The following is a 21,530-nucleotide window of genomic DNA, read 5'->3' as shown; positions in this document are numbered from 1 at the left end:
GTTTTCAGTTCCATTAGTGGCGCGTTTCATGTCTGAAGCATCTGCTTCTATGATTGGTTATTGCAGTGCAAACTATCATTACAGTACCAGGTTCATGTGTGTAGCAGATTGCAGAGCAGATACTATGTCTTTCCAAATCATGTTTTATGTGATAAATATGCTGTAATAATTATTTATTAATTGCCTGAATATAGTTAATCCAAGTATAAAATGCACAGATTGCAGAAAGAATGGTTGCAGATTTAATTGTCTCAGCCTCTCCTCTGTAATATAGAATATAGCTCCAGTGTTTATCTAACAAAAACACAGTACTGTCTACCTTAGTGCTTCCATAGCATTCCTATGTTCACCATCAAAATGACCCCTTACTTCCCAAAGCAAGAGGGATTAATGTACACCTGCTGGTGTGGTGTTAACCTCATCGTTGCTGGAAGTCCTCCAAACACTTCTGAGGTTAATAATCAGCTCTTGTTTTCAGCTGTCCATTCATTGCAGATGGTGTTAGGCAACCCTAATACTTGAGCTACTATATTATGTGTCTCTTTACATTGCACAATGTAGAATACTCTCTGAGGATATGAATATAGCGATTTCCACAAACAGAGCATACATATAGTAAATCATAAGACACATTCGTTCTGCAGAGCTGAATAAGTTAAAAGCATTGATTTTTGCAACCCCCATGCTCCTGCAATAGTCTCCCCTGCGTGTAAGTCCTCGCTGGCCAGACCTAGAGCATCATGCAATGATCCTGCTAACTGCTGTGTGCAGAGCCTGCGTGTCTGTTGCTTTTGTTACTGGAAACCAAGGAACAGCGCCACTTGCTGCAGAGAGCTCTGCCCAGACTGGTGTGAGGATGGCTTCTGGCTTCCAGGCTCTGGCACGGTGAAGAGCTGATCTGCAAGCTGAGTCCCCCGAGGGCCAGTGGAAGCACGGAGGCAAAGGAAGAGGTACTAGCAGACAAGCTGTGATCCCTCACTTTGCATGTCACTATATGAATGGGATGCAAGACTCAACCTTTCCTCTTTGGAAGATAATTTCCATAGTAACCTGCTAAAGGGTTTTTGCACTTGAGAAACCTGGGATAAACAGCACCTGAAATGGCATCTACCAGGTACCTAAAAGCTTTATTTTTCCTGGGATTGAAAGCAAAGACGTTTTGTACACATCTGTGGATTGCACGGGCTGTTCTTCTGTATCCCTTCTGTAGCTGTGTGCTGTGGAGAATTGTTTCTGGATTTCTTTGCATTGTGGCCTCTGTGTTTTACATAGACAGGGGTAATGCTATGATCGGGCAATTTCTGGGCTGCCAAGCCTAGCATTGAAAGGGTTACTGGAAGTGGTGGGTGTGTGATGCCTGTGTATTGTTGTGTGGTCTGCGTTTGCACATCTGTGCAGGGACTTGCATGTCATGCTGTGGTGGTAGCACTGTCATGGATCTTCCAAGGGGATCCGGCACTCTATGTTTTAGCTGCTGATTAGGAAGCATGTGATGCTATGTTAGTGCTTGGTGGTGTCTGCTTGATCTCACAAGCACATGCTGGATGTGTGGCTGGAACCCATTCCCTGTCCTGTCATTCCTGTTCCTACACCAGCCTGCTATTGATCTACACGGGAACATTAGTAATTAATCATCACATGCACACACAGTTCATGCCAGTTCTCTGAAACTACATTAATCCAAAGTGTTTACAATACAATAGAAAATAAGAAAGGAGTACTTTTTTCAAAGATATGATATAGGAAAAATGACATATCTGCTCACTGTTCATTAGAATTGTCTTGTTTGCGGCTCATGCATTTATGGGAACCTCTCCATAGCATATTTCTTTTTATTTTAGATTTCTCCAAAACCATTGTTACAGAGATTCTCCTCCCCTCACACTGGAGCCTACAAAGCGAATCTTCACACACCTTATACTGGCAGTCACATTATGAGAAAACCCTCTGTCATGTGTGTGTACAATAATACCACAGTCACTATTACTGCTCTGTGCTAGGAAATGAAGTCATTAATTGTATTATGACACAATTCAGTATAAAGCTACAAGAACAGGGAGGGTTTGCCCAGGTATAACTAAAATGACATAAATTTTACTGTTTAATATACAATGACATTGAGCTTTAGCTGAAGGTGTTATTATGGTAAGGTACTAGAGTGTCACAAATAAAGTATTAGCTACAGAAATATTGCATGTAGAGAGAGGCTTATCTAAAACAGGGGATGGTCTTGTGTGTGCTGGCTGGCACCTATGGCCACTCTTCAGGTATCTTTGGCTTTCATTCATGAGTGACCCCCTGGTGCATCATAAAATACTAACCGTTAGTCAACATTTTTATTCAAAATAAAAAATTGTGTATTTCTTATATTAGGATAATCTGTATATCAGTATGGACAAAAGACTAGATCCAGGCTTCTGGGTGGCAATTTAGTACATTCATAGCAATGTTATGTTCAGGCTAATCAAGTTCAGTATTATTAACCTTTATTTATATGCTGTAACACCAGCAGATTCCATTGTGCTTTACAGTTACACTCAAATGCCCTCACTCTGGAAAAGCTATTGGGGGTGGTCTTGAAACCTATAGCTAGGTCTGAATAGAAGTATGTGGCCTACATGTAGTGAAAACTAGGTGAAAAAAATAATTGAACAAAATTATATAATTAAATGAACTTGCCACATGCCCCTTTGCTATCCAGACCAATCTACAAGAAATACAGCAGAGTGTATTCTGCATGAGCAGAATCTCTTACTTTATACACAGGGTGTTTACAGGCCATTATGCCTTAAATGTATCACTGTAGACCAGTTACTTTACAGCAAGCAGTTGTATGTATTCTTCCTTCCTGAGTGGGTACATTGCCATTAAAGGGAAATTCTGCTTAGCACAGGAAGTAAAGCTTGTTAACTTCTATGGACATAGAGGTAGATAGTATTTACAGTAAATACATAAATATGTATAATTATGTAGCTGTACGTGGCTCTTGTCAGGGCTGTCTAGAGCAGTAATGTGTCTGTATTTTGGGGGGGTGGGCAAATTGGCAGAGGTGTGTCTTAATTATTTTTTTTTTTAAGTACAATTCACTGCCCTGGCAAGAGGTGCAGATTGAAGGGGGCAGAGATCAAGGAGACTGCTGCTGTGGTATCCGGTTGATAGACATCATATGTTAGACAGACATTAGGTCGACAGGGGTCAAAAGGTCGACACGAAAAATGTAGACAGTACAAAAGGTCGACAGGGTCAAAAGGTCGACATAAAAAAATATATATATATTTTTTTTTTTATATTTTTCATGTTTTGGACTATTTTATACCTTCTCTATCCATGTCAGCATAGAGTTGGTTGTATACCTTGTGGCGAGCGCAGCGAGCCACCGAGGCCAAAGCGTGGCGAGCGAAGCCTTTCTACAATTGGAGGTCCCAGATGATAAAACTATCCAAACAAACCACAAAAATGCAAAAAACATGGTGTCTACCTTTTTTGTGTCAACATTTTGACCCTGTCGACCTAATGTCTGTCTAACATATGGTGTCTATAGATTGACACTCTAACTAGACACTGTCTATCTATCAACCCACACCCGCTGCTGCTGACCCTCTGCAGCCCAGCACACAGCAGCATGTTGAAGGCTGGGGAGAGAGACCTCTCTCCCTGCCCATTGTTCTACTAACCCGGGCCTATATTTGGTCTCACTAACATTTTGGTACTTTTTTTGATAATGCATTAAAACAATAAAGAAGCCTCATTCATGAGTGCTGCATAATAATTTGGATAATTGGTAATTTGCATTTGTGAGAATACACTGACATATTATCATGCTGGCACTGTTTTGACCTGCAGTTGATTATTTTGGTCTGTCGGCAACCTTGAATTTTATCATATTCATTATATGCTAATTACGATTTAGTGGTCTATTTTTTTTAAGCTGGTGCTATAACTTACATTTTCTATAGCTGCTTATTGCAGTGATAGAAAATGTATAGTAGTTTTACCCGATGTATGTAAAACATGTCTTGTCATGCGCCTCTCCTGGTGTTGTTCTTGTAATGCAGTGCTCTACGCATGTGTAAGATGCTATTGGTAGTTCACACGTGCACAGTGGAACTGGAAGGCCGTTCGGTGTTACACATGTTAAAAAAAAAAAAAAGTATAAAAAAATTATTTTAGTATAAAAAAGATATTTTTCTTTCATTTAATATTTTTAGCTAATAAAGCATTTTTCCTGTGCTATTTCTATTCTGAGATTGTGATAGTAATAGGAGGCTAGAGGCCATGGTTCCACAGGCAGTGATACAATATGTGCAATGCGTTTCATTAGAGTAGTAAAGGATCAGTCTGGGAGAGGATCGTAGTGAAGCTCATTCATTCTGATGTGATGTGAGGCAATGAGACCCAGGTATGATATTGCAGTATTTTTCTACTGCTTCCCCAGCACCACAGCAAATTTCTTTTTGGGTTGCCCGTTCTTGCCTGATATTCAGTGTCAGACTGGGGCATGAAGGGCCCACCGGGGGGAATGCTGTTGTAGGGGCCGATGCTTAAGGGTGTGGCCAGGCTCCAGTGAGGACGTGGCCAGCCACCACAGAGGTTTGGCTAACCATCACATAGTACATGTTCTGTGCCCCTTGGTAAATATATAATAAACCATATTCTTGTGATTTATAATGTAACGTATGTATAATGCATAATTCAAGTGCACTAGGATAGAGCCTGGAACATGATCCCTAAAGGACGAGAAGGGCCCACAGTGGGGCCCACCGGGGGTTCCCCCTGTTCCCCTGTGGGCCAGTCCGACCCTGCTGATATTGCACTCCATATATAAAGCAGCATTAGAAAACTCTTCAGGGGTCTATGGGCCTGATTTATGAAGGATTGCAAATGCCAAGCTGCTCGCAGTAGTCCTTAGCAAATGTAGGAGGAGGTGCACACCATCTCCTCCCTGCATTTGTGATGCGATCGCATCTCGGATGAACATAGTGACCATCGGTGGAGATATTCATCTGTGATAGCAGGCTGAGTAAGCTTCAGCTCGGCATACTCAGCCTTGCCATCGCCATTGTTCCCTCCCTGTGAATGCCTCTGCCTGTCAATCAGGCAGAGGCGTTTGCATTTTAGAGAAGAGATCGCAGTACCCATTCTGCACATGCACAGAACAGGTTCTGCGTGTGCGCAGTCGCCGAATATCGGCAAAATGCAGTAAGGATCGCCTTTGCAATCCTTACTGAATTAGGCCCTATGTACAAAGACTTGGAGAGAGATATAAAGTACCAGTCAATCAGCTCCTGTCATTATTTAAACAAAGCCAGTAACATGGCAATGAGGTGCTGATTGACTGGTACTTTATGTGCACTATGTCACTCTCCAAGGCTAAAGCTGGGCATACATTATACAATTATCTGCCAGATCTAGCTGGTTGGAATGAAAATCTGGTAATGGATTAAAGAAAATGACAATTGACCATTTGTTCCCAAACACTGGAAAACTAACAAACATTAGGGGTGATTCTGAGTTGATCGCAGCAGGAACTTTGTTAGCAGTTGGGCAAAACCATGTGCACTGCAGGAGGGGGGGGGGGGGCAGATATAACATGTGCAGAAAGAGTTAGATTTGGGTGGGTTATTTTGTTTCTGTGCAGGGTAAATACTGGCTGCTTTATTTTTACACTGCAATTTAGATTGCAGATTGAACACACCACACCCAAATCAAACTCTCTCTGCACATGTTATATCTGCCTCCCCTGCAGTGCATATGGTTTTGCCCAACAGCTAACAAAGTTCCTGCTGCGATCAGCTCGGAATTACCCCCATTGTTGTTCATACAAATTGGTTAAGTCACGGATTTAACCAAATTGTCTGAATGACACTGGTTTTGTCCATTTTCCAGTGTTTGGGAGCAAATGATCAATTGTCATTTGCTCTAATCCATTACCAGATTTTTATTCCAACAAACTAGATCTGGCAGATGATCGGACAGATAATTGTATAGTGTATGCCCAGCTTTAGTACATAGACCCTAACCACTTAAGTGACAATTTCCCCCCAAAAAAACGCTCATAAATTGTAATTTTATTTAAATGAGTGAACTAGGTGAATAACATGAATTTAACCTTATACAAAATGATTGTAATTAAAAAGAAAAAGAAAAAAAATGTTTACTTTTTTTTAAAATAATTTTTCTCAAACATCGGAACATTGGTCGGAAGATCAGTAACAATGTAACATCACGACCATCGTGACATTTCTTTTTACACTCCAGACAGCTGTCAGGTACACAGGGAGGGGAGCAGACAGCTGTCAGGTACACAGGGAGGGGAGGGAAGGGGGTTGGTTTACCCTTTACCAGTGGCTGCTATTGTCTGCAGCCGCTGGGTGGGGGGTCCTGTTGTGCTGACCGACCAGCAATGATCGGCAGCACGGCAACACTGAGGGGTGGGTGCAGGGAGGCAGAGGGACCTGCAGGTCCCTCCTGAGAGCATCAGCGGAGGGAAGTTTCTCTTCCCTGCTGCTGCTAACACTGTTAATCTGACTGGTCGCATCCTGTGCGACCAGGTCAGATAAGACACTTGCTGGTGTGGTCGCATCAGATGCATCCATGCCAGGCAAGTGGTTAAGAGTATAAATGTAATAGGGGAGAGCTATCAATCTTGCTCAAGAGTGGAGAAGTGAACAACTGGAGAAATTGCTTCTAGCTAGCATTCATCAAGTACATTTTAGAAAATGATTGGTTACTATGGCCAACTTCTCCACTTTTCAGAAGGCTTGATACATCTCCCCCATTGTTTATTAAATACATTCTCTACCAAGGTGTATCTAACTGGTATGTTATGCAGACACTTAGGGGGCAAAAGACAGCTGGTTTGAGATCACTAGTACTAAGAGCTGTTCTTCTTTTAATAAGGCCAGCTTCTGGTGCAACTGGTTCTGCTTAACACAGCTTAGTCCAGGGGTGCAGTCTAATATGGGCCAGGTGTTCCCCAGAGACCTCCGCAATGAAGTTTGAAATTTGCTGTGCCTGGCAGAGCTCTGATCATGATTGCTGAGGTGTGGGCAGGACAACATCATAACTACTGAAGAACTGAGGATGAACATGCAGTACAGTAGACAAACGTGAAACAGACGCAAGCAGATTAGTCAGGTCACAGTCCGGTTTCAGTGGAGGTGACAGGCAGAAAGAATATCCAGCAAACAGGCAAAGGTTAGGGGAAACAGAGAATCAATATAGGTCAAAGCAATCTAGGTTGGCAGTAGTAATCAGACAGAGCCGGTATTACACAGGTAGCAGCCAACATAACCAGAACAGAGTGTGTTGACTTCCTGTGTTAAGTATCGACAGCCTGCACGGAAGTGGCCGTAGAGAAAAAGCCTTTCAGGAGATATAAGATTACTAGAATCAGAGGTAAACTAAATAGGAGCTGCTGCAGCTCACCCTGCAGAACCACTGGTCTTAAGACCACACCGACCCTGATCCATTAACAAATGTTTGGGTCCAGGCACCCCTGATAAAGTGAAGGACTTAGCAGTCTATTTACTAAGCCTTTGAGAGAGATAACGTACCAGCCAATCAGCTCCTGCCATGTTACACGTTGTGTTTGAAAAATGACAGAAGCTGGTTGGTTGGTACTTCATTTCTCTCCAAGGCTTAGTAAACTGACTCCCAAGTCTATTGTGTTGCAGTGTCATGACATCATGCACTGTCCTTCTGGGCCACAACATTATAGAGGCTCTGTGACTGAGACCAAAGCCAGAAGTTCACACCAAAAGGCAATGCTGGGGTAATTTGCAGAGAGCCTTCTCTGGTGTTGGGTGGCCATGTTTCTCTCAGGTGTTAAAATTTGTGCTTTGCTAAGCCAAGTGAGCACTCTCCTCAACCAGCACCCCTGGTTAGTACCATCCTGACAAACCAGTAGTTACAGCCCTGCCAGGGACGTACGGTGAGGTAAATGGCTGCAGAGGCACTGGCTAGTACCAGAGCCAGATTTACACACAATATATGAGCCCAAGACATTATACACAGGTGCAGCAGTATATACTGCTGAAAATTTGCAGAGTTTTGATAAGAGATGTGCGGAAAAGATAGGCAGGGGGGGCACTGCCTCACCTGTCATAGACTTTTTACTCCAGAGATTTGACTATAAACATGATTACAATAATACAAAGAAGATATTTCTAATATATTCTTTGTATTTTTCATACACTTTATGTAGTCAGAACTCTTGCGTATATGTTAGTATAACAAGTAAGGCTCTGCCTCACCTCACTGTGCCCTGCCGGGATTACATTTTATTACAGTATCATGACCCTAAGCTACTAACAAAGGGAGACCTCTACCTAGGTACAACTCCCCTCTTATGGGTCACTACCATGAAATACCACTCTTATCTTATCTATTAGTCTTTCAGATGCTATATTTCTGCTCACTATAGGATTTGAGACGCCAGAATAAATTCAACAGATCTTCTGTACAAGTGGCACAAAGTCTTAATAGACTGTCTCTAAGACTTCAAAAAAAGTGGTGGTTCAAACAGATTAACTCCCAAATGACTGATGTTAGGAGGGGATACTTCTGGTTCTGTCCATAATGGCTTTTGTAAGATTAGTGTTTTGTTGACGGCTTGCTGAACTTCACCATTGTCTGCGAATCACCTTCCACCCAGGTGCTTCTTCAATGGTCTAAAGAGATGGCAATCACTCTGTGGCAGGTCATGGCTGTAGGGAGGATGGTCCAGTACCTCCCAATGGTAGGTAACAGTTCAAGTAACAACTCATGCGTGCGGTTGGCTGAGTGTGGCCTGATGTTACTGTGTATTACGATGCATGTTCATAGCAACCCAGGTCAATGAATTTCAGCTGCTGATGTGCCCTTTAGATGCAGAAATCTAAACACACTGCTCACCTCAATGTGTGACCATGTTTCTGCCAGCCCCGCCATCTTACAACTGATATGAGGCACAGTCTAATGGCTGTGAGGAGAAGCAGTGGTCTACCTGCTCTGGCCTGGCTGTTAATTAGAAGGAAATAGAGAACATTCCACATGTGAGAGGTCTAGTTACCTTACTTATTGAACCACCCTCTTATCTACATGTTACATTGTCTCACAATAAGCTTAGTAGTACCATGAATGAGTCCTGTAGATACCGCAGTCTGTGTACATTGTGCTGTCAGATACTTTGCACTGATTTCAATTACAAGATGCATTATGGTGAGACAATAATTGTATCCTCTTAAACTATTTTAACATTTGTTCATTTAGCCTGGTTTGTCAAATATTCTGTTGTGAAAAATCTCCTCCTTTGGAACTGCATGCTCATCAGATCATTCTGCTCAGATCCTAAGGGTAGCATTGTCTATAATGTTCTTTCCCTACTGTTATCTGCTGAACTAAATCCTACATGTAGAGAATGTTTTTTTCCTATGCATTTAAACTGTGTCTAGACTCCTATGGTGCTACTTGTGTTATGCTAGTTTAGAAGATTAAGCACATTTCCTGTGAAAAGCTAGTACAACCGTATAGGCATTATAAGAAATGGCACAGCGCTATTATATGAGACAAGTGAAATGAAATGTGTGCGTAATGGGGATCACTTATTTTTCTCTCTGTTACTTTCTTTCCTTAAGTTTAAGATGTATACATTTACTGCAGAAGTCTTGGCTGGCAAGATCTAGGGTTATTGGGTTATGTTATATCTTCTTTTGTAATCCGATTTGCCAGGTACTGTAATTGAAATAAGCTATTCACGATAACAAATTTTCCTGCAAATACAATCAGATTGTATTGTTTACAAGTTAAAGTGCCAATGTGCTTTGGTACCTCAGTCCGTGCCCTCCCAGTAAACGGATGATGCCATATTCCTCTCCTGTAGTAAGTCCAGTCATCATGCTAGCGCCATATATATACTTGTAAGGCTCCATTAAATTTAACAATACAGAAATTTGTTATTACCAACATGCTGTGAAAAACACACCACATAAACATACAGTGGATACATTGCAGCAGATACATGACAGTGGTGTCTGACTTTTCTCCCCCATGTTGTTTCAGTATGACTAGAGCAACCATGTATAGTGATCAGGACAGCTGAGATATGGATGTCTCTTGTCTCTTTTGTGCAATTTGATTGGATGCATGAAAGTCCAAGGATTCCATTAGACAATCACACACAGAAAGTAGATGTAGTACTGAACGGAAAGTGTCTTCAAAGTGATGCAAATAGGTTTTAATGGCCAACAAAAAGTACAAGGGGGAGCCAGCTAGTGCTGTGATGGATTAGGCACTGTAACGGAAAAATAAATGCAGTCCGGTATTTTATTTATTCAATTATTTCTTGTGACTATTGCTATCTAATAGTTATACAATGTATCCTAGTAAGCTTTATAACACCTCCTATTGTTGGTGGAGTGAAACTTTTTGCTTTACTTGTCTTGGTAATGTTATACATGCTGCATAGGCCTATGTAAGTGTACACTGGAGAGAGTACAAAAAAGTGTTGTGTTGTGCATACAGTGTATATAGAGAGAGATCTCTCTAAAGAAATAACCAGCACACCACCCCAGGGTTTAGTAAAGCAAATCTTATATCACAGAAAAAGAATACAATGTTTGTGGGCTGCTGGGAGCCCTGTCGTCAGGGAATACAAAACCTAGAACATGTATTTGTCTTATATTCCCTGATGACAGGGCTCCCAGCAGCCCAGACACATTGGAGTCTTTTTTTTTTTTTTTTTTGTAATATAAGATTTGCTTTGCTAAACCCTAGAGTGCTGTGCTGGGTATTTATGTGGAGATAGCCTGTGGGGTTTATACAGATGTGGCAATGCTACCCAGGTGGTTCAAATGTATCCTTATGAGTGCCAATATATTTGGACTGTATGTGTGTGTGTGTGTGTGTGTGTGTGTGTGTGTGTGTGTGTGTGTGTGTGTGTGTGTGTGTGTGTAAACAAAGCATTTCAGTGCTTGTTTCCGATAGCTAATGCCATATGGAGATGACATTATCCAGTTCTACCTATGAGACAGCCCGATGGTGGGATCTTGTAATAAAGGTCCTCATTCAAACCTGATCGCAGCAGCACACTTTTTGTATAATTGGCAAAACCATGTGCAGTGCAGGTGGGACAGATATAACACGTGCAGAGAGAGTTAGATTTGGGAAAGTTTGCTGCTGCGATCACGTCTGAATTAGACCCAAAGTTTCAATGTGTTAGCTCTTACTGTATAGTCATAGCTATTACTGCAAACTTGCCTACCTGACCCTTTCCATGGGTGTCATTCCGAGTTGAACGCTAGCTGAAAATGTTCGCTGCGCAGCGATGAAGCAAAAAAACGGCACTTCTGCGCATTCGGCGCAATGCACTTTCACAACGGCCAATGCAGTTTTACACAAGGTCACGCAAAGCTTTTCTGTCGCAGAGTGATTGACAGGAAGAGGGCGTTTCTGGGCGTCAACTGACCGTTTTCAGGGAGTGTTCGAAAAAATGCAGGCGTGCCAGGAAAAACACAGGCATGGCTGGGCGAACGCAGGGCGTGTATGGGACGTCAAATCTGGAACTGAACAGTCTGAAGTGATTGCAAGCGCTGAGTAGGTCTGGAGCTACTCTGAAACTGCACAATATTTTTTTTGTAGCCACTCTGCTATCCTTTCATTCGCACTTCTGCAAAGCTAAAATACACTCCCAGAGGGCGGCGGCTAAACATTTGCACGACTGCTAAAAACAGCTAGCGAGCGATCAACTCGGAATGACCCCCCCCATGAGGGAGAAAATGCTCTGTACCTGGACTTTCCTGGTAATGTATGATTGCCATCACCTGTGGTGAAACACCTTTCTTATCAATTAAGTAGCTCACCACAGGTGATAGCAATCATACATTACCGGGAAAGTCCAGGATCAGAGCATTTTCTCCCTCATGGAGAGGGTCAGGTAGGCAAGTATGTATTACTGTATTGTAAACGCTTTGCCCTGGCAGCATCCTATCTTATTGGCTATAAGATAATATATGTAAATTGAAGAGTGCAAAATTGCAGAAAATTATATATATGCCCCTCAACCCTTTCTGACACACCTACTAATTTTTCACAGCGAATGCTGTGATTCTCCTACTACAGTATTATAACCAACAATATAATAATATGTTAGGGAGTACTTTGCTGTTATATGTATAACTCATGTTTGTCTTACTGATGATTGTCACTCCTTACTAATAAATATGAACAATTGTTTTGTGAAATGTATAGTATGTTAAGGCTGACAGCTGTGTAGATATAATATGAGGGATGAAAAATGTATTCAGCATATGTTCCATGGTTTTTAGTCAGGTTAATCACTTTAAATAATAAGAGTATTTGAAATAAGATGAGTTTTAACAAAATATATGTGCTTCATGTCATATGGCTATGATACCTACATGTACTAATTGCTTTTAAACCTTTGTTGGAAACCGTTTAATTGCCTCTAACCTCAAGTCATATATATTTATATATGTGTGTGTATCAGGGAATATATATACAAATGTATATACCTTAATTAGAGTTTGAGACACATGTATCATTAACCTGTAGCCTCAGCAAAGATGCACAAAGGAAGAAGAGTCCTAATGGGATTGGGAGGCTGGTGGTATAGTCACCTTACTTGTTGTTGTTCTACAACTTGATAAATTGCTCACATGATAGGAAGAATTTGCAAAAAATCTAATTTAGTTCCTTGGTGTGCCTCAGGCAGTGTCTGCCCAAAGAAATGGAATGCTTCATCTGCCTGAGGAGAGCAGCACAAGGCTATGGGAGCTGTTATCCATCATTTGTGTAATGAAGTAAAAGTAACTTAAAAAATTATGAGAGATTAAAACTGCGTTTGTATGCTGTCTTGGCTCATTGCCTCGGGTCAGCCAGCAATTTGAACTGTAGACAATATCTGTCACTTATGTCAGCTATCCTCTATTGTCTATATATATATATATATATATATATATATATATATATATATATATATATATATATATATATATATATATATATATAGTAAATATTTATTAAGGAAAACATTATTGTGAAAGGAAAAAATTACCACAATATCCCATATAGTATAGAGAGCCTATTCTCTCTGCATTCTGTAATGTATATGAAGGACTACTTGCCATTGCTTTCTTCATTACCTGGCTTGCATGTAAATAGTTCATTGTGAATCTAGCATAACTGTACATTTTTGAGTCAAATGAATAAATGTAAACCTAACAATCCTGTTCATCTGTGTATGTTCTGTATTCCATGATATGTAAATGGAATAAACTACATTTGCTAATGGCTGCATTCAGTCTACAAATTGGTATGTAAATAAGACCATTTATATTGAATGATTAAATCCTGACACTGAAGGTGGTGTTGTAGGCTGTATGAAATGATTTACATTGTGTAATGATATACAGTAAATGCCTTTTATTTTGGGACACAGGTTCTCAAACTCAGTCCTCAGGACCCCTAACAGTTCATGTTTTCCAGGTCCTCATACGGAATTGCAAGTGAAATAATTAGCTCCACCTGTGGATTATTTAAAATGTATTACTGAGTAATAGATACACCTGTGCACCTGCTAGGTTATCTGGAAATCATGAACTATGGGGGGTCATTCAGACCTGATCGCACGCTAGCTTTATTTGCAGCGCTGCAATCAGGTCAGAACTGTGCATGCATATGCACCGTAATGCGCAGGCACGTCGCCCCCCCGGGGACAGAATGAATGAAGAATTCGACCGCATCGGCGTTCACAAGAAGATTGACAGGAAGAGGCTGTTTGTGGGTGGCAACTGACCGTTTCCAGGGAGTGTCCGGGAAAACGCAGACGTGTCCACCCGTTTGGAAGGAGGGATTCTGACGTCGGCTCTGGCCCCGATCTTCACAGCGGGTGAGTAAGTTCTGGGCTGTGCAGAGACATGCAGCTCTCTGCACATCCGATCGCACCCATGCACAGCGAATACCCCCTCTAGTCGGCGAGTACCTGGTCGCAGCAGTGCAAAAATCGCCTGCTTGCGACCAGGTCTGAATTAGGCCCCATGTGGGGTCCTGAGGACTGAGGGGCCGATTCAGCACGGAACGCTGCTATGACAGTGTTCACATGCTGAATCCCGCTGCAGTGTGTGCGCACGTGCAGAAGCCGCACTGTGCGTGCGCACACAGTGAGATACGACGGCATCTCACATTTGCGAATGCCTCTGCCTGATTACAACGCTGGCATGTCCAGACCGATTGCAGGGCATGCCGCGGTGGCTGCATGACATCACACGCAGCCGCTGCGACCCAAAAGACGGCGGGTTTCCATCTGCCTTCGTAGCTAGGCTGCGTAGGCAGAGCAACCCTAAACATGTGAGAGCATCACCATTGTACGATGCGCATGCATCTTTGCGGGGGGGGGGGGGCAGCCTGTGGGGTGGACCTTGCCTGTGCTGGGCGTTCCCCCGCATATCAGTGTAATGGGTTGCAGATGTGCGATTTTTCACACGTCTACGACCCATGCGGAATTAGGCCCTGAGTTTGAGAGCCACTGTTTTAGGATGTAAAAACACATTTTCTTACCTTCATCTTTCTATCTTTTCATGTTAAGCTTCATCTTTCATCTATAGTGGTTTCTCCTAACCACTCTCTCTTCTTACCAGATTACTTATTGAGCCATATAAATTCCTAAATGGTGATTTATACAATCAACATACAATCATCATAATTGTTATTCTTCCATGCAATCCATAGAAATGGAAAATCACAGGTTTCAGTATTTTTCAGGTTTTTATTTGGTAGCTTTTTATTATTATTATTATTATTATTATTATGTGTAAATGAATCAAAGGTAACCTCATTCTGTAATTTTACAGTATACTGTAGGTGTTTGCTACATTTTCTTTTTATTATTGCAGGTTGTTGATTAAAAGTTTTAACTTCTAAAGCTCAGCTTCACCAGGAGGTCTTGCAACATTCTATTCTTCATCAAAGAATCAATCTCCTGTGGAACTGAATAGGGTTTTTTTTTATTTTGATCGAACAAATGTTTCTTGATCTGTTTCCCAAGCCCATTCACCAGGAAAGAGTTTTCATTTCAAAGCTTTTATAAACTGAAGCTATAATTTTACAAAAAAACCTGAAAGGTTCAGGGCTTAAGAACTAGATCGCCACCTGACAGCATGGAATCTTTGCCATTGTGTGTTGCAGGTTATTTTTTAAGTGGAATGAAATGATTGAAATCCTCATGCATTGATTATTTATGTTGATTGTTTTTATTTACATTATTATACTTCTTGGTGGCTTGTGTAAATAATTTACTATAGTATTAACATGTTTCAACTGCTTATTGCTCTGGCTAGAAGTTAATTTGAAAGTCATGTTTGTAATATAACATTCTGTAGCAAAAATTAACTAGACTCAAATTATAAAACTGTAAATAAAAATAGTTTGGTACAATATTGTGGCTCTTTTAAGAGGAAATTTGATACCCCATAATGAAATGCAAATCTAGCAAGAGAGTAAAGAAGCACTGACCCTGCACCAACTAAGGGGGGGAATTCAGTTGTTATTTTGCACATGATCTCCCGTCTAAAGTGATGAGAGATTGTGGAGCGATATTCCATTGATTCCCCCCCTATCACACTGATCGCGCCCATATCAGTCTGGTTTAACTGTGTAAAGCAGCAAAACCCGACTAAACGAATGGGTGCGACGCAAAACGGGCCACTTTTCATGCATTTCATCTTGCCACCCCCGGTCGTAGTGAGCTGAAATTAAGTTCTTGTGCCAGTCGGCAGAAACATTTGAACAGTTCATGACAAACCTACATTTATAAAACCGATCCATATATAATAAATGGAATAAATGGATGTATTTTAGAGGTAACCATAAATACTGATGTATCATGTCTGTAAATAAAGTGGATGAAAAATATGAATTTGAGACTACACTCCACAATTGCCCCAAAGGACCAAAAAATCAGGATTCCAAATCAGTGATGATTTATGTATATCTTTATCCAGAGGTATGAATTCAGAAAGTAAAAAGTCCTTCTCCATCATGTCATAAGAGCTGGTAGGTTTCAGGAAAACTGTTCGATCTTGTTCTAGTGGCTGGATTCTAAAGATTCAGTACATTTCTGAGCACTTTAATATGATGGAGTCAGCTTGGAAGTTCCAGTGTGCCAATTTCTGCCACTTCATATGGCCAGTGTTTTATTTTTTTATTTTTTTGATACCCATCCATTTTTTTTTTGATACCCACCCACCAACTGATGTGTCTGTTTGACATTTTGGAAGGACTTCCTTTCCCTTGTCCTCTTCCTCTTTATCTGTCCATGTCTTTGTCCATTAGTCTGTTCATAATTGGTGTGTGTGAAAATGTTCCTATGACCAAATTGATCTTGCATGCACTCTAAAGTGATATTTGATGTACACTCTATTATTGAAATCCCCTTGATATTGGTTCTTTGGGTGTCGTATACTGTATTTGTCAACATTCACTATGTTGACAATGATGGCTTGTCAACAGGATTAGAATGTCGGCAAAATGTTCATTGCAATCCAGTGGTGATTTACCATTTTCTGGGGGTCCAGTGACTCCAGTGGTGTCTCCTGGGTCCAGTGGTGACCTCATGATGACTTCTGGTAATGTTCCTAACCCTGACTCTCCCCTCTCGCAGCCTAAATCCTAGCCCTCTCCCTGGTGCCTAACTGCTCCCTGCAGAATGTTTACATTTTACATGCTGACATGGTGAACATATTGATATTCTTTATATATCGATGTTTTTGTTGACATTTCAACAGTGTCAACATTGTGGCATTGACATTATGATTGCCGACAAGATGACTGCATCCCAATTCTTGTACTTTATCTGTTATTGATTCTTAAATAAAGAACACAGGAAAATTAAAAGTCCTGGTCTGACTCCAAGTAATATCACTGAACAGAGCTGCTAATGGAAGTCACTAATTTAAATAGCTGAGTATTCATTTAAAAATGAGGAGCTCTCTGAATTATTATCCAGCCATTGCTGATGATTGGTGGTTTTCCAGATGAATGCGGAGGAGTATGTGCTTCTATAACTACCACAACTCTTGCAGTATATCGTTTCTTAGCCTAACTCTTTTCAGTACAGGAGCTCATTATCTCCTAAGCATACAGTATAAAGCATATCCTCTCTTTTTTTTTTTTTTTTTTATTAAGCATAAACTACTGAATATACATTTGTATATTGAATGTTCATGATTTTTTTGACGCTTTATGTTTGTGTGTGTGTGTGTGTATGTATGTATGTATGTATGTATATATATATATATATATATATATATATATATATATATATATATACACACACAGAGATTCCAGTATCCTGGAGGGGCACTCGCCTTGAGAAAATGGATCAGATCGCCACATCAAGGTTTAATCATAGGCTTTAATAAGTCAATGTTTCTGCTCAAAGACACGAGCCTTTCTCAAGTCAAGCATATATATTGTTTCAATTAAAGTAAATCAATTCAGCAGACATAAACGGCAATATACACAGAAAAAAAGAAAAAACAAACATAATTACAAACACTCTCACTGGCCCAAACAAGGATTGCCACCACCAAGTGAAAGAAAACTACCTAGCACCAAGAAATAAGTGCCTAGGTACAGAGAAAAGTAGTAAGTACATGCCTCTAAGGATACACCAGAACACCAATGTTCACTGGCCAATACTCACTAATGCAAATTAAACCAGCTCCACAGGTGTGTGGCCCTGTGATCTTGCAGCCTACAAAGCTAATGGGTCCTACAAAACAAAACTGAATGAATAATAAACTATTTCAAACAATATCCTAGCGCCAAAATATGAACCACAAAAATTATATATAGTGTGTGTATGGTCAGACTTACTCAGGTCAGGAAATCAAAAATCATAATATCCTCAAAGACAACCGATGTAACTGCGGTCCTATGAGAAAACATTTCAGTTACCAATATGCAATAACACTACGAGGAGTACCGAGTAGTGCCAAACACACAGCAGGCACAAGGTAAACAATCAATAACCAGTAGAGGATAGCCTGTAATTAAACTCACCCTGAGGCTCAGTGGACCACTATCCTGGAACAGGGGCTGGATGGTCACATGTCAAACCACCAGTGTTTATATAGATCCAAAACAGGAAGTGACATAGCTCAGACAATAAACACTAAAAATCATATAACCTGATCCCATAATGGAGAGCGTCAAAACTAGATCCCAAGGCTGCAGTAGGTGGACAGTGTAGACACTGATGCAAAGTCAGACGCCTGTCTATGCAGTGAGACCGACCGCCCGGCGTGCGTTCCACCGGCCGGAAGCGGAACCGCATCATGCGTTCCACCTACCAGAAGTGAACGTCCGGGGAAGGGAAAACAACGCCAGACCTGTGTAAAGAGAACTGGTTACCTCACACAGTCATGAAATGGTCATTAACAAAGGGGAAACGCTAGATCGGCCCGGTGTTCAAATCACCACTGGTTGATATACAACCTGCGTTACACCAACAGGAAATGCCATCTACACGTAGACCCAGCCAAAACAGCGTCCCTAACGACGCATACTCCACCAATGTCACGAACCACTTTAAAAATATAGTGGTAGCACATCATGTTCAAGCCCGTGAGAAGGAGACATGAACTCTACATGAAAAATGATAAACCTCAAGAAAAAAACATATACAGATAAACATAAATAACACAGAACAAATACAACAGTGTGCCTATACCATAGGCATAAACCTACATTTATATCTATACGTATACATACATATATATATATATATATACATTACACAAAATATAAAAAGGAACATAGAGCTTAAAAACTCCTGTCTCAAATGCATATAACTAATTCTATGGAAAGAATATACACACTATGTTTCTATTGGTAACCCATCTACAGGAAAACACTCATGGTGTTATATTCATTTAAACCTCTAGGTGCTACTGTGTCGAACACTGATCCAATAACTTTCTCTTCTCTTCAATTCTAATAATTGGTCGCCCCCATTCGGTAGGGGTGGTACCCAATTAATCAGCATACATTTAAGGTTAGCAACCTGGTGGCGGTTTTCCAAAAAATGTCAAGCTACTGGTTTATCTGAAGATCCACTTTGAATGGCAGCCCGGATCGACGTCCGGTGATTGGCCATTCGGTCACGGAAACATCTGGAAGTTAATCCAATATAATACAGTCCACATGGGCACACCAGAGTATAAATCACATACTCAAGCTTACAATGTAGGCGATATTTGATGGTAATATTCTTGCCAGTATGGGGATGGGCAAATGTCTTACCTACTCTCATGGACCTGCATGTCGTGCAGCTGCCACAAGAGTAGCAGCCCAGTTTTGAACGCATCAAATTGGTTATACTGGTCTGCTCAGCCGGAGTAAGTGTAGGTCTGATAAGTAGTTGTTTCAAATTCGGTCCTCTGCCATGTGCAATCATGGGCGGTCCCATGTGGGCAAATGGCAGGGACCAGTCAGAGGCCAAAATCGGCCAATGTTTACGCAAAATTTTGCCTGTCGCATGTGCATGATTATCATACTTCATCGAATAAATCCTCCTAGGGGGTCCAGAAGGACCCTTGATGTCTCCCCTCCTAAAGCTCTTACGGGCCTTGCTCAGGCATTTCTGTAACAACCTTCTGGTGTACCCACGCTCCTTTTAATCTCTGCATCATCTCAACTAATTGTACTTCCCTAACTTCAATATCCGTATTGTTCCTCATAACTCTAAGTAGTTGTGATATGGGTAAGTTGTCCTTCAAAGCTGAGGGATGGAAACTACTCGTCAAGAGAGTCGTATTCCTGTCAGTTGGTTTCCTATACAATGTCGTAGTAAATTTTCCTCCAGACCGCCCTATGGTCACATCCAGGAAGTGAAACTCCTGTGCAGAAATCTCATAGGTGAGTTTAATAGGGCTCTTCAGTCCGTTGATCTGATTGACCATTGAAATGAACGATTCTTTAGTGTCCAACCACACTAAAAAGATATCATCGATAAATCGTTTGTACACCTTGATATTGGAACAGAACTTAGTCAAAATCTGTGCCTACTCAAACTGGGTCATGTACATATTAGCATAGGCTGGTGCTAAATTAGATCCCATAGCGGTCCCGGATAACTGGAAAAAATATGCATCTTTATATGTGAAATGGTTCAAACCCAGGACCAAATTAGTTAGTTCAAGAACATATTCAGTAGGAATTCCTTGAGTGGGGTTAGTAGACATTATATCCCTGATTGCCCCTAAACTATATATAAAACTACTATTTTTTTTCCATTATTAAGTGGATAAAAAAAGACATTAACTTATCTGTATCACTTGCAAACATTGTGTTAATTTCCAATGCTTAATAATAACACACTACTGATGCTAATGCATTATCTCATTTACATAATGTGTGTGGTAGCCCCAGGGACGGATTGGGATGGCACACCAGCCCGAGAAATTTCTGTGAGCAGACCTTAATGGGGGTGAGATTTGTGGAGGGGGATCGTGCATACTCGCCAAAATTGGTCGGTCAGTGAGTAAGCAGCTGTGTCTTCCAGGTGTGTAGCCCACATTAAAGACAGCTGACACTGTTTTTTGCTTGCTGTATATATGCAGTGGCAAATAGTTCTTCAACACACACACACACACACACACACACACATTAAATACACACTAATAAATATATATATATATATATATACATTAAATATGAGTTGTATGATTTATCAAAGTTTCACCACTTCAATCCTACGGGACACATGTGCAGAGCTTTTTTCTTTTTTCTTTCATGTACAGTATACTTCCCCAATCATCCCCCCTTAGCGATAACTCCCACCCAGAGGCGGCCTGGGTAAGGGGGTAGAGTGACAGATGCCACCTGGGCCAGTCCTGTTTTCAGCAACATGGTTGCTGTTATCTGCAGCACGGGGCCATGGGGCGTGTGCTTTCTACTGCAGTGCTCGGCCAGTACAATTGAGTTACTGAATGCTAGCATCACGCGCTCTCTGGCTTTTTTTTTATTTTTTTTATATTTAGTCAGTAGGGCCCACCGGGAGTTTCCCCTGTAGCCCTGTGTCCGGTCCTGGTCCTTGCCCACTTCTCTTGTTCGCCGGACTTGCCTTCTATCAAGAGACCCTGTGTTTAGAGCATGTTGAGTTGTTCAATGGGAGTGCTACCTGGCTTGTTCCTGGCGTCTCAGGGCTGACACAGTTGTGTCTATGTTCCCTTTGTGATCAGGACCAGGAAGTGACAGCACCAGAGAGCAGAAGAGAACATCTGCCCTTACAGCACTTTAATGTTTTATCCATTCTCTGTTTGTTTTAAGCTATTTTGTTTTATCTATGCACCATTGTACCCACGCGGATCACTTTGCTCGCCACCCTTGGGGCTCAGTGTCTCGCTTCACTCGCCACGGATTACTATTCCAAATAGTTTGTGACATGGACCCAGGGGCCTATGGGAAAAGTCCTCTCCACAAAGGGTAACTAGACGCTACCTAGCTGACACAGCTCATATTGAACGTGA

General features: G+C 41.2%; 1 protein-coding gene across 1 annotated transcript in view; it reads left to right on the top strand.

Annotated features, from left to right (window-relative positions):
* Nucleotides 1-697: 697 nt before the first annotated feature.
* NAV3 (neuron navigator 3) overlaps nt 698-21,530 on the top strand; it is a 1,127,960-nt gene continuing 1,107,127 nt past the window's right edge. The window contains exon 1 of the mRNA XM_063927407.1: nt 698-1,114. The gene's annotated coding sequence lies outside the window, so the exon portion shown is untranslated. The remainder of the gene's footprint in view (nt 1,115-21,530) is intronic.

This window comes from Pseudophryne corroboree, chromosome 6 (assembly GCF_028390025.1).
Source record: "Pseudophryne corroboree isolate aPseCor3 chromosome 6, aPseCor3.hap2, whole genome shotgun sequence".
NCBI classification, from domain to species: Eukaryota; Metazoa; Chordata; class Amphibia; order Anura; family Myobatrachidae; genus Pseudophryne; species Pseudophryne corroboree.
The sequence above is the reverse complement of the archived record's forward strand: the minus strand, read 5'-3'. Positions and strand labels throughout refer to the sequence as shown.